Source organism: Perna viridis, chromosome 11 (assembly GCF_037379345.1).
Source record: "Perna viridis isolate PV_CMFRI_1.1 ecotype Kerala chromosome 11, ASM3737934v1, whole genome shotgun sequence".
Taxonomy (NCBI): domain Eukaryota; kingdom Metazoa; phylum Mollusca; class Bivalvia; order Mytilida; family Mytilidae; genus Perna; species Perna viridis.
In genome coordinates this window covers 36,481,859-36,493,395 of record NC_142455.1, presented here as the reverse complement: position 1 = coordinate 36,493,395, position 11,537 = coordinate 36,481,859, and positions in this window count along the sequence as shown.

The window sequence follows — 11,537 nt, the reverse complement described above, 5'->3', positions numbered from 1 at the left end:
AGTATATAAAGTATCTTTAGGAATCTTTCCTCATTTGTTGTAAGTGCAACTCTTCTTAAACTGCTCAATAGATTATGATGAGATTTTATGACATGCACCATATGTAGATGTGTATAAAGGAATATAGTTACTGTTGGAAGACTCCAAACAAAAGGAGATAGTGTACCATATGTTTTATGCATTTGAAGTGGAGTTATTCTCTTTATGAGTATTTTTAGTTTAGTGTAGTTTTGTGTCTCAAAGAGGAAATATGTAGATTATAGAAATTATAAAGCATTATGAGATTCTAAATCTCTATAAATTTTGATGTAACCTTTAACCTTTAAAGTTATTGATTTTTTTCATTCATGAAATTAGTTCAACCCTTTATGTATAGATCATTTTCTTATTCCATGATAAACAACTTATATGTGTTGTTTGTAAGAAACAATTTTCAGCTACTGAATTTTTAGCTCTTTTGAAAAATAGGGATAAATGGTTCAAAATCATGTGTGAAATGATGTATATAATTCAGGAGTGATTGTTTTTACTTTTATTACAGTACAAGGAAAGTTGGCATTTCTCTGTTGTTCTAGATTTCACCCATAAAAACTTGGTGGTGCATGATCAACAAATTAATTATTTAGGTACAAATAGCTCCATCCATCATAGACCTTAAATCATATCGAATATTTAATGTATCGAATCATAAAAGGATGTTCACATCTTATCAGGTCTTATTTCATGGTAAATTGACTGGGAAATATTTTACTTTAAATCAATTCTAAAAGGTGCCTTATATTTAAGTATGGTATGAGTATTATTGGGGGTTTGTAATTTATATTAAAAGCCAAAATGAAAATAAATGTAGGTATTATGTTGTCGTGTATGGTAAAGTGATATAAGAAACAGTTAATATAGAGCTGTCCATATAGGTACAGGTAGGGTATGTCATACATGTTATAGCATTTAGGATAAAAAAAAATAGTCATATTATTAATTATAGTGTATTATAAATAATAATTGTTTACATTATAGGGGGAAAATCTTATTGATTTTATGTATATTGAATGTAATTGAATTAGGCTATAGTCATCCAATTACTTCAGTTCCTAAGGCATCTTAATAAAATGTAGGTCATGAGGGAAACATAAAGTCTGTAATGGTATTAATCTCACCATTGATTAACAATTTATTAAATGATTTTTTTTAACTTTTAATGATATTAGCTGCTCAGTTTAAGAATAACGAGAATTTGAAAGGGTTCTGAAATTTGTAAGACCTTTAATGTAAGAACAATGTAAGGGGATCAGAGTGAGATTTAAGCATTTGAAATATTGGCGGGAATAGGATTTCTCTAGATTTTGTATAGGTTTTGTCTTAGTCTATTTTATCTATGAAAAACCCTGGAGAAGTAACAAGGGTCTCATAAAAAACATCTTAAATAACATTTTGTTTCGTGTTTAATGAAATTAAGAAAATAAATGGAGGTCATTGGGCAAAAAATACTAATTCTATGAAATGGACAAAACCAGAGGAGTCCAAAAATCTTATGGAAAACATGAGCAGGGAACATCCTTAATTGACCCAACATGGAAAACTGTCCAAATAATATACAGTTATAAAGGATTATAATCTTTGGTATGATATTGGTCTTGGGGAGAAGATCCCATTCATTTCCCTTTGTATTTTATAGAATTTTCTTTTTTCATGGGACTTCAATGCCAAAATTAGGACACATTGTTAAGAACTGACCAAACCATTGACAACTATATAATTCTAAAAACAGTTGACCCATTCACTTTAGGACAGTAGTTGTAGTGCTTCACGACTTCCAATATTTGTGTTCAATTGCTTTATGCATAATCAGAGCAGTATTTACTGGATTTTAGATACTTGTAAATATACATGTACTTGTAGATTCTTTTGCTCACTTTTCTTACTGATTTAGCATAATAGAACTACTGTGCAACTTTTTATTGAGATTGTGCTGGGAATGGAAAGGTTTTAAAGATACCTGTGTTCTATTAAAAAAAATATTTTATTTCACTAGCATTAGATGTTTTCTTCTGGATTGTTTTTAATTGGTTGAGTTTTGACATTTCATTTGATATGTTTTAGTTGTGGAACAACTCTTCCTGGATTCAAACCTTGTTATTGTATTAAAATAAGTTGAGTGATTTTTATTAAATATAAACAATTGTAAAAAATTGTGAGCTTACAATGAAACTTTATTGACCATGTTTTTAATGACTTACAATGCTCTCCTTTAGAAGTGTTGTTTTCTCTGTATATTGGTGTCAGGTGACAGTAAATTTATTCAGAAAGTGTAAACAGCGTTAACACCTATTTTATTTATTGAGTAACAGTGCAATATTGGTGTGTTTAACATGACGATTGGTATTTATTCTAGTATTTTATGATTTCAACATATGAACAATCATATTCATGTATACATTAGCACTCAGTATGGTTTCCACTTGTAAGTGATGTTTATCATTTATTCTAGTAACCTGTGTATGTTGTTGATTAAATATTCTTGTATACATCTTGATTTCAACATGTGTATGATTTCAAGTATATATTCTAGTATCATATGATTTCCAAGTGTATTGTGTAATTTGATATTCTAATATCATATGATTTCCATGTGTGTATAATTTTAATCCTATATTCTAGTATTATATGATTTCCACATGTGTATGATTTTAATCATATAGTCTATCGTTGTATGATGTCCACATGTAAACAATGTTTATCATATTCTAGTACATATATTATATGAGTTTGTGTTTGTCGTGGCATTAACATGATTTTGTGTGTTCTAAACAAATGGTTTTATTTTAAGTATGATTTGCAATGTTATATTGCATTTCTTAATGACTTATACAAAAGTATGATACAACATTTGAGAAGAAGACCTAGCCTTTAAATGTGTTAAGAAAGGAATTAATGAATTTTTGTAAAAATGTAGAAATCTAATTCAAGCAAATCAAAATCAAAAGTGACTTCTTTGCTTTTGGTATTAGTTATGCAGATATGCCTTGAAATTTGAGAATCATCTGATGAAAATAAAATGTCATAAACTATGTTGCAATAGTATTAGTGGAATGATTTGAAAGAAGAGTCAGTTTAATAGTTCTCATAAAACATAGGCATGTTCATAATTTTTTTCATTGATTTCTATTTTAAGATTGAAAACCTAATGCAAGTTTTCAAATGTAATTGAATCAAAAACAGCTTTCAGTTTTGCTGTTGAGTTTTAACTCATTGTGATTAAGCTTTTATGTTTATTTTTATTATGTTTTACTACTTTATGATCCGTCCATTGTTTGCAGATGTTGACACCGTCCAGAAGTTTTGGTCTTTTTTTTTGCTTTGTTTCATAAACCTAGAAGAGGTCATTGTGACTGAAGGGAGATAATTATTGGCTGATGTCTGCAAAGAGAGATAAATTAACTTGAGGATTCTACACATTAAAATTCCATAAGCACAACTCACCCTAATCTTTTCAATGGATTTTGATGAAATTTTATAGAAAGGTTTGCATTATATGTAAATGTGCATGAAAGGAGATAATTAATTTCAGATCATTACAAGGGGAGACAATTACTGTCAGATCACTACAAGGGGAGATTATGCAAATTCAGGGCTTTACATGAACAAAGTCCTATTAAAGCAAGGAATCCACAAAATAAATTTTAATAACAGAAACCGTTTTCTCCTTTGAAAATTAAATGACAACTTACTGAACAAATTGATGAACACTCACCTTACAATTGGATCACATTTATTACTACTGTATGTCTTAAAAAAATCATTTGTTTAATTTTTTTTGTATGTGGTCCACAGAAATTCACTTTTGTTTAGATAAATAGTGTTTTACATTCCAAATTTTCTAGATTTGATTTATTTTTAATTGTATAATTATTGTATTTTACAGATTTTGCTATTTATATTTGTAATTTTATTTTTTCTTTGTTGTGACTGTTGGTGGTCTCTTTACAGAATAAACATATATTTACTCTGTCTTGTGTAGTGTTAATGTTCACAGTATCAATGCTGCTGATTTCAACTGATGTACAAAATAACTAAAGGGTTCAGTCACACAATTTGAGTTTCCTCCTGATGGCCTCTGTGTTTACAGGAACACACTTTTTATATCTGCATCTAATGGTTTCGTAATTTTATTTTTCAGTTGGAAATTTAGTGTTTTTGTTTTATTTCATGTTCTTTTCTTAACAAACTTTGCAGACATTCATGAAATCTCATCCTACAGGTGCACCTGGTCCATGCTTCCAGTTTTTAGTTGCAAAATTATTTTTGTTTCTTGTACATGTTATTTTGGTTATTTGATGTTCTTTGTTGTGTATGTCTGTTTTCCCTGTCTAGATTTAAACACTGGATTGCATTCTTTTGATTTCCACTAGGATCTTGGTTCCCTTGATTACTCTTTACATAATTGCTGCTGGTTAAAATCTACTGAATGGGTTCTTAGTAGTATAGGCTACCAAATACATGCCTGCTTAATTTAATCTTTGGCCGAGAGAATAGAATAATAGGGTTTCAATATTTGTTTATAAAATTTTTGTATGGTGCAAGTGGAATTTTGAGGGTGCTTAACCTTTTAGTATAAGTAGAAATTCAAGGAACTATCACATGTGATAACTTTAATACAGATGATGTTTTAAAAGATGTTACTCTGGAATCTATCAGTTTTCAAAGAAACATACTATGTAAAGACTAGAAATGTATATCTGCATTATAAATTCTTTAGAGAAAAAGATATTTACTGCTTTGTTTTATGTGATTTTTCAAAAGCTTTCGACAAAATATGGCACAAAATATTTATGTATAAACTAAAATCTTATGGAATTCGAGGAGATATTCTGAAATGGTTACAAAGCTATCGGAGTGATAGGAAACAAAAAGTTGTTCTAAATTCATCAGCCTCGTCAGAAAACAATCTCACATCAGGTGTGCCTCAAGGTTCAGTACTTGGACGCTCTTATTTGTTGTTTTCATGAACGATATAGCTGAAAATCTTACCTCTTTATGCAGACTTTTTGCAGATGACACATCATTTAACTACTCCGATGCGATAGTGAGCAAATAAGAACGGTCATTAATCGTGATTTAAATGAGTTGGATAAATGGGCAAAAACTTGGCTCATGACCTTTAATGGGGAAAAAAAAACTGAGATTATGTTATTCTCAAGTATCGAAATACCGATGTTTTAATTTTTCTTTGAATGGAGTTGAAATTCCAATCAAAAGTCATCATAAACACTTAGTCATTACATTTACTATTGATGCAAAATGGTCCTGCATATTGAAAATATAATAGCTAACACAAAAAGCATCTTAATGTATTATGAAAATTAAAATTTCAATTTAATTGTAACATTTTAGAAAAAAAATTAATTTATCTTGTATTCGAATATACATTATTAGAATATGGCCCTGAAGTATGGGACAACTGTAATGCTCCACTCACTGAAAAATTGGAGCCAATTCAAACGGAGGCGGCAAGAATTGTAACTGGGCTACCGGTGTTTACAAAAATTGAAAACATATATAAGAGACACAAGAAGAACGTTGGAAACGTAGAAAATTACAAATGCTCTATAATATCGAACAGAAGCATGCCCCTGAGTATTTGTGTAATCTTGTTCCACCTAAGGTACAATCTATTTCCAACTATCCATTGGGAAACGGGGATGACATTTTATTGCCGTATTGTAGATTGTCTGTTACAAGGGAATCCTTCCTTCCAGCTACTATTAAGGAATGGGACAATTTCGACATTACAATAAAAATCGATCCATTGTACCAAAATATTTTTCATACGGGCCTAGAAAGCTAAATATACTGATAACCTAACTAAGATATTCTGCATCTTTTCTGAATTATGACCTGCACCGAGTAAATATCATCACAGATCCGCTGTGTAGATGTGGTGCTAACATGGAAGATTTTGACCACTACCACTTTCACTGTCCTTTATATACAGTCCAAACTTTGTTTAATAATTTAAGCTGGCTTTGTGATACTTATCCACTTAATGCAAACACTTTACTATCTGGAAGCCCTGCATTAACATATGAACAAAACATTTATATTTTTTCATCACGTTTTTCAGTACATAAAAGGGTCTAAAAGATTTCTTGTTGTATGGATGTTGTGAATCAAGCTGATATATATATTTTTTTTGTTTTTTGCTGAGTTATAGATCGTCACCATCACATCCCCTTCCCCAGACTAGTTTTCTCTCCAGTTGACTTTTAGTTACACTCATTACAATAATATATAGTTCATATATTGTTAAAGCATGTTCTCTTATTCTATATGTATTCTATATATGTATATTGTGTGTAGGAAAGGACTAAATAAGTATGATTGACTTTTGTCCAATCCATTTTGTTTTTGAGCAAATCAAATATGTTTAAACTAACTGTCCCGACCAGAGTATCATACAACTTGATGGAATCTTAGCACACCCAAATCTGGTATGGAAAGTGCCCCGACCAATTCAACTAAAAGTACCCAATCACATGTTCAGTATGCAGACCATCTATTCCAGAAACATGCAACATTCTTATAACGGACCCTTACTTCTCCAGTTCCCTTACAAACAAAACCTTCCATACAAGAAGTCACGATGACTTAAGTTGCAAACCAACAAACTTAATATATGGATTAGAATGCAACTTATGTGGTTTAATATATGTCGGAGAAACGCAAGAACGATTAAATAAAAGAATGTGCGGTCATCGTTCGGGAATTAACACCACCAAATTCCCGACAATTTATCAACACTTTAATTAACAAGATCATTCAATCCTCTCCATGAAAGTTCGTATTTTAGAAAAAAATTACCATCCTACGAACAGTCCCGGTCTAAGTAAAAACTATCGTAGGGAAACAGAGGAGTACTGGATACGCAGACTAAGTACTGCAATACCTTACGGATGCAATGACAACATCAAAAGTATAGGAAACCTTTCAAGCCAATATAACAATAGCATAAATGTGATGAATTTGACAAAAATCCAAGACGGGAAAGGAGTCATGGCCATCGCCACTATACGTCACCTAAGTTACATGATGTCTCCATAGATGGTCTCCTTCCTTTCATACAAAAACCTCTTGGATTTCATCACATTAGAACCAAACTTGATTCCATACCTCTCACTCTACTACACTCCCTTTACAAAACAAGTCTTGACACTCCTGTTTCTGACCCCACCTCATCATTATACAGACTTGTTGCCATCATTTTGGATATTGGTTTCAACAGACTCTTTAAACCAGTTTGTGTGAAAAGTCAAGATGAAGAAAAATGATCATTTCTTCCACTACCGTTTGTCAACAAAGGTATCGATGCAATTAATTTGGCTAACATCCTCCATCACAAAAACGTTACCAACAAAATTCCCCCATATTTCAAAGACAAATCCATACCAATTATTTCATATTCCTATACTTCACCCATTGCATCTAAAATTTTCAATTATAAAAGACTATTGCTGAACCTCGAGATTGAGGACTTCAAGGCTAAACTACCTGACTGTTCTTGCAAAACCTCTCCATTCAAATATGGTCTTTCTGGTCACGTCGTTACGGGAGATTTAACCATTATCGAAAACGAATCTCTGCGTAATATCCTTTCTAAAGGTCCTAAGTACCATGAACCACGCTCCATAGATTGGAATTATAACTTTAAAGTTCTTATGGATGCCGTCGAGGACTATGCAAGAAAATGGATAAAACGAGAACAAGAAGACATTGATTCTCTGTCAGAGTGGTTAAAGGCTGTGAGGCCTTTAATTTTGAAACGAATGAAAATTTTAAGTAGGTCAATGAGTGCCAAGGCTACATCAATTTTCAAAGACTCCGATGTAGCAAAAATATTGTCTACTATACATGACAAATTGTTGTCGTACCAGCAGACAAAGCCCAAAACAACATTGTTTTGTATGCAAAACGTTTTATATCCAATGTTTATTATCAGAGGTAGACGTAGCAAACAATAGCAGTGATAAGACCTACACTGCTACCACTCTCTCCAAAGAAGAGATTGTGGAAATCCATAAGTCTGTGCTATCCTCTTTTGGTCTCTCTACCAAGGAAGATGATTGTGATTTACCGTCCATGTACTGGATTCCTAAAATCTACAAGAATCCATACAATAACGTTTCATAGCTGGATCTGCAAAATGTACCACAAAACCTCTTTCAAAACTTTTAACTTCTATACTCACAACTGTCAACGAAGGTCTGCAGTCCTACGACAGCACTTGTTACTCCCGTAGTGGTATTAATTCAATGTGGATCCTGAAAAATTCGAAAGATCTTTTGGAGACAATCAGTTCAAGACTATTATCTGAAAATAATAGCATTAAAACCTATGTCTTTTCAACACTGTATACTTCTATTCCCCATACTCATTTAAAATCCCGACTTAAAAACATTATACTTCGTTGTTTTTCCAAAACAGATGGTACACCTAGATACAAATATATAGTTCTTGGTAGAGATTCCTCATACTTTGTAAGAAATAATTCCAAATCATCTTCCAAATATACAGAGGAAGATGTTTACAAAATGCTGGAATTTTTAATCGACAACATATTTGTCCAGTGTGGTGGACACGTTTTTCCTTTTACTTGCTGTGTTTTTCCTTTTACTTGCTGACCTATTCCTTCACTCTTATGAGGCTGACTTTATAGCTGATCTGATCAGAAAGAAAGAATATTGTTTGGCTAGATCCTTCAATCTCAGTTTCCGCTATATAGATGAGGTATTATCTTTAAACAATCCTAATTTCGGGAATTTGATACATCGCATCTACTCAAAAGAACTTGAGATAAAGGATACTGCAGACACTGTGAAGTCAGCCTCAGATCTAGCCAAACAATATTCCCTCGTTTGTCTACCCGGACTTGACTTTTTATGAGCAACTCGGCGGATGTTTATAGAAAAGCAGAGGACGCTTACCCTACCGGTGCACCTGGTCCATGCTCCCAGTGTTTAGTGATGTATGATTTTAGTTACTTTATGTTCTTTGTTGTGTATGTCTGTTTTCCATGTCTGGTCTTTGTCCCTGGATTGCATTCTTTTGATTACCGCTATAACCTTGGTTCCCTTGATTACTCTTTGACCTACACTTAGAAATCGATGGTAAAGGAAAACTATTGATCAAACTATACGACAAACGTGATGACTTTTCATTCAGAATTGTCAACTCTCCTTTCATCTGTGGCAACATCCCTTCGGCACCTGCGTATGGAGTGTTCATATCACAACTCATGCGTTATGCAAGAGCTTGCCGAAACTACGCAGACTTTTTGTATCGCGCTAGAACTATAACAAATAGGCTTCTAGAGCAGGGTTATATTGCTACAAGATTGAAGTCATCACTACAGAAGTTTTATGGTCGTCATCATGAACTCGTGAATCGTTATGGTGTATCCATCAGCACCATGAAAACTGACTTATTCAACGGGTCATAGTTTTCCTTTCCTAGTTTGTCTACCCCGGACTTGACTTTTTATGAGCAACTCGGCGGGTGTTTCTAGAAAAGCTGAGGACGTTTACCCTACCAGTGCACCTGGTCCATGCTCCCAGTTTTTAGTGGAGTCCGAGTTGCTCATTTGCTTTTGTTACTTTGTCTGTATGATTTTAGTTACTTTATCTTCTTTGTTGTGTATGTCTGTTTTCCATGTCTGGTCTTTGTCCCTGGATTACATTCTTTTGATTACCGCTATAACCTTGGTTCCCTTGATTACTCTTTCGTATAAGTGCTGTGCTGGAAACCTCCATGAGCCTTACACTAACCAATGAATAAACCTAGCGCTGGGCTTGCCGACCTAGCGACAGCCTTTGCTATCTCATTTTAATCTAAAAATTCTGTAAGTAACAGACCGAGATATTTATATTTTTTGACAACTGATATAACTTAATCACCAAATAAAAAAAGATATGTTAGATAATACCGGTGATAAAACACAACTTTAATTAAGACCTGTATTTACAGAAAACCTCTTTGTCATTTTACCATTTAATTTCACTGCACATTCAACTTCTGCGTATAAAATGGCGTCAAAATGTCTACTCGACCAAATATAATTTAAATTTTATAACAATAAATTTCTGTTAACTGTTTCATAAGTTTTTTTAAAATCTACAAAAATAGCATAAATTTTTCAATTTACATGTGTCTGAATAATAGACGTTATAGTTCTTAAGTGATCTATGGTATTTCTTTTCCATTCTGTAACCACTAACCTCATCGATACAAATTTTACAGTTTAGTGTATTATCTTGATGACTGTTCACAGCGTAGTTATTTTGTCTTGGATTTATTAGCAACGGAGTTAAGAAGGTTTTCAAAACTTTTTTTTGCTCAAAACAGAATTTTCATCATAACAAATAGTACAATAGTCTTGTATAGCCTCCACTGGGATAGTCCTCTGACGTTCACTACCGACTCTTATTTGTCCGATTTGCCTCCAGAATTCACGCGGGTCTCTATATGCCGTGCATGTTTCTTTTCTTGGTGTAGACTTTTATTCCAGCTACGTTCCACCGCGCAACACTTCATTCCACGAAGATGTTAAATCATTGTTCCATCACGGCTTCTTTATCTTACACCGTTTATTAATGAGGCCCGTGTGACTCGATCGTTTGTCTTCGTTTTGAGAGTTTTGAGTTTCTACTAAATTGCGTCTAATTCGCATTGGTTCATTTCTGATTATTCGATTCCGGTATAAACTGATTTAATAGTGAAACTGTTCCAGTGTCTGACATTCAATCACTATGGATGTCTCGTGTGTCATATTTCATTTTTATAATCTTAACTGGTGGTACATTCGTGACTGTTTACATACGGTTGGTTGGTTTCAGCCAATATAATTCTGAGATTCAAATGACCAGCAAAACCATGAATGATCAGGTATATGCTTCGGATCATATTCTCCTATTTGAAATATATTGTCAACAAGTGTTCTCACACGTGTAACCTCAAAATCATTGAATAGCGTCAAATGCTCATTAAGGGACAACGCAATAACCAACGACGGACTCGCCTCTAGTTGATATAAACGTAAAGTCATTTTTTAATGTTTTCAGCCTTTCAATATACATGTACAACAGTTTATATGGCTCAAGAATTCACTGAATAATTCGCCGCGTGGGTTATTTTTATAGTCTACCAAATTACGTTCTTGTAAAAAGTCAGAGCTATCGATAAGATACGATCTCCACATAGAAAAAAATATGGGTTTCCATTTGGCCTTGTATAGATATCGGACATAATACTATCTAAAAACTTGTGGACATTGACAGATCGTGACGATTTTTTTGGAGGTAGATATACCACACACATAAAAGCATTTTTCCGAGTTTTCCTTCTCAGTAAATTTGGCTAATGAGACACTCATCCACCAAAGGCTAAGCAAACATAAATATAATGAGTTTACATTCATTGAACAAAGATAAATCAACAAAACACAAGCGGCGTTAAATTATCAGCTTTGCGAAAAAAATAGGCAAAGG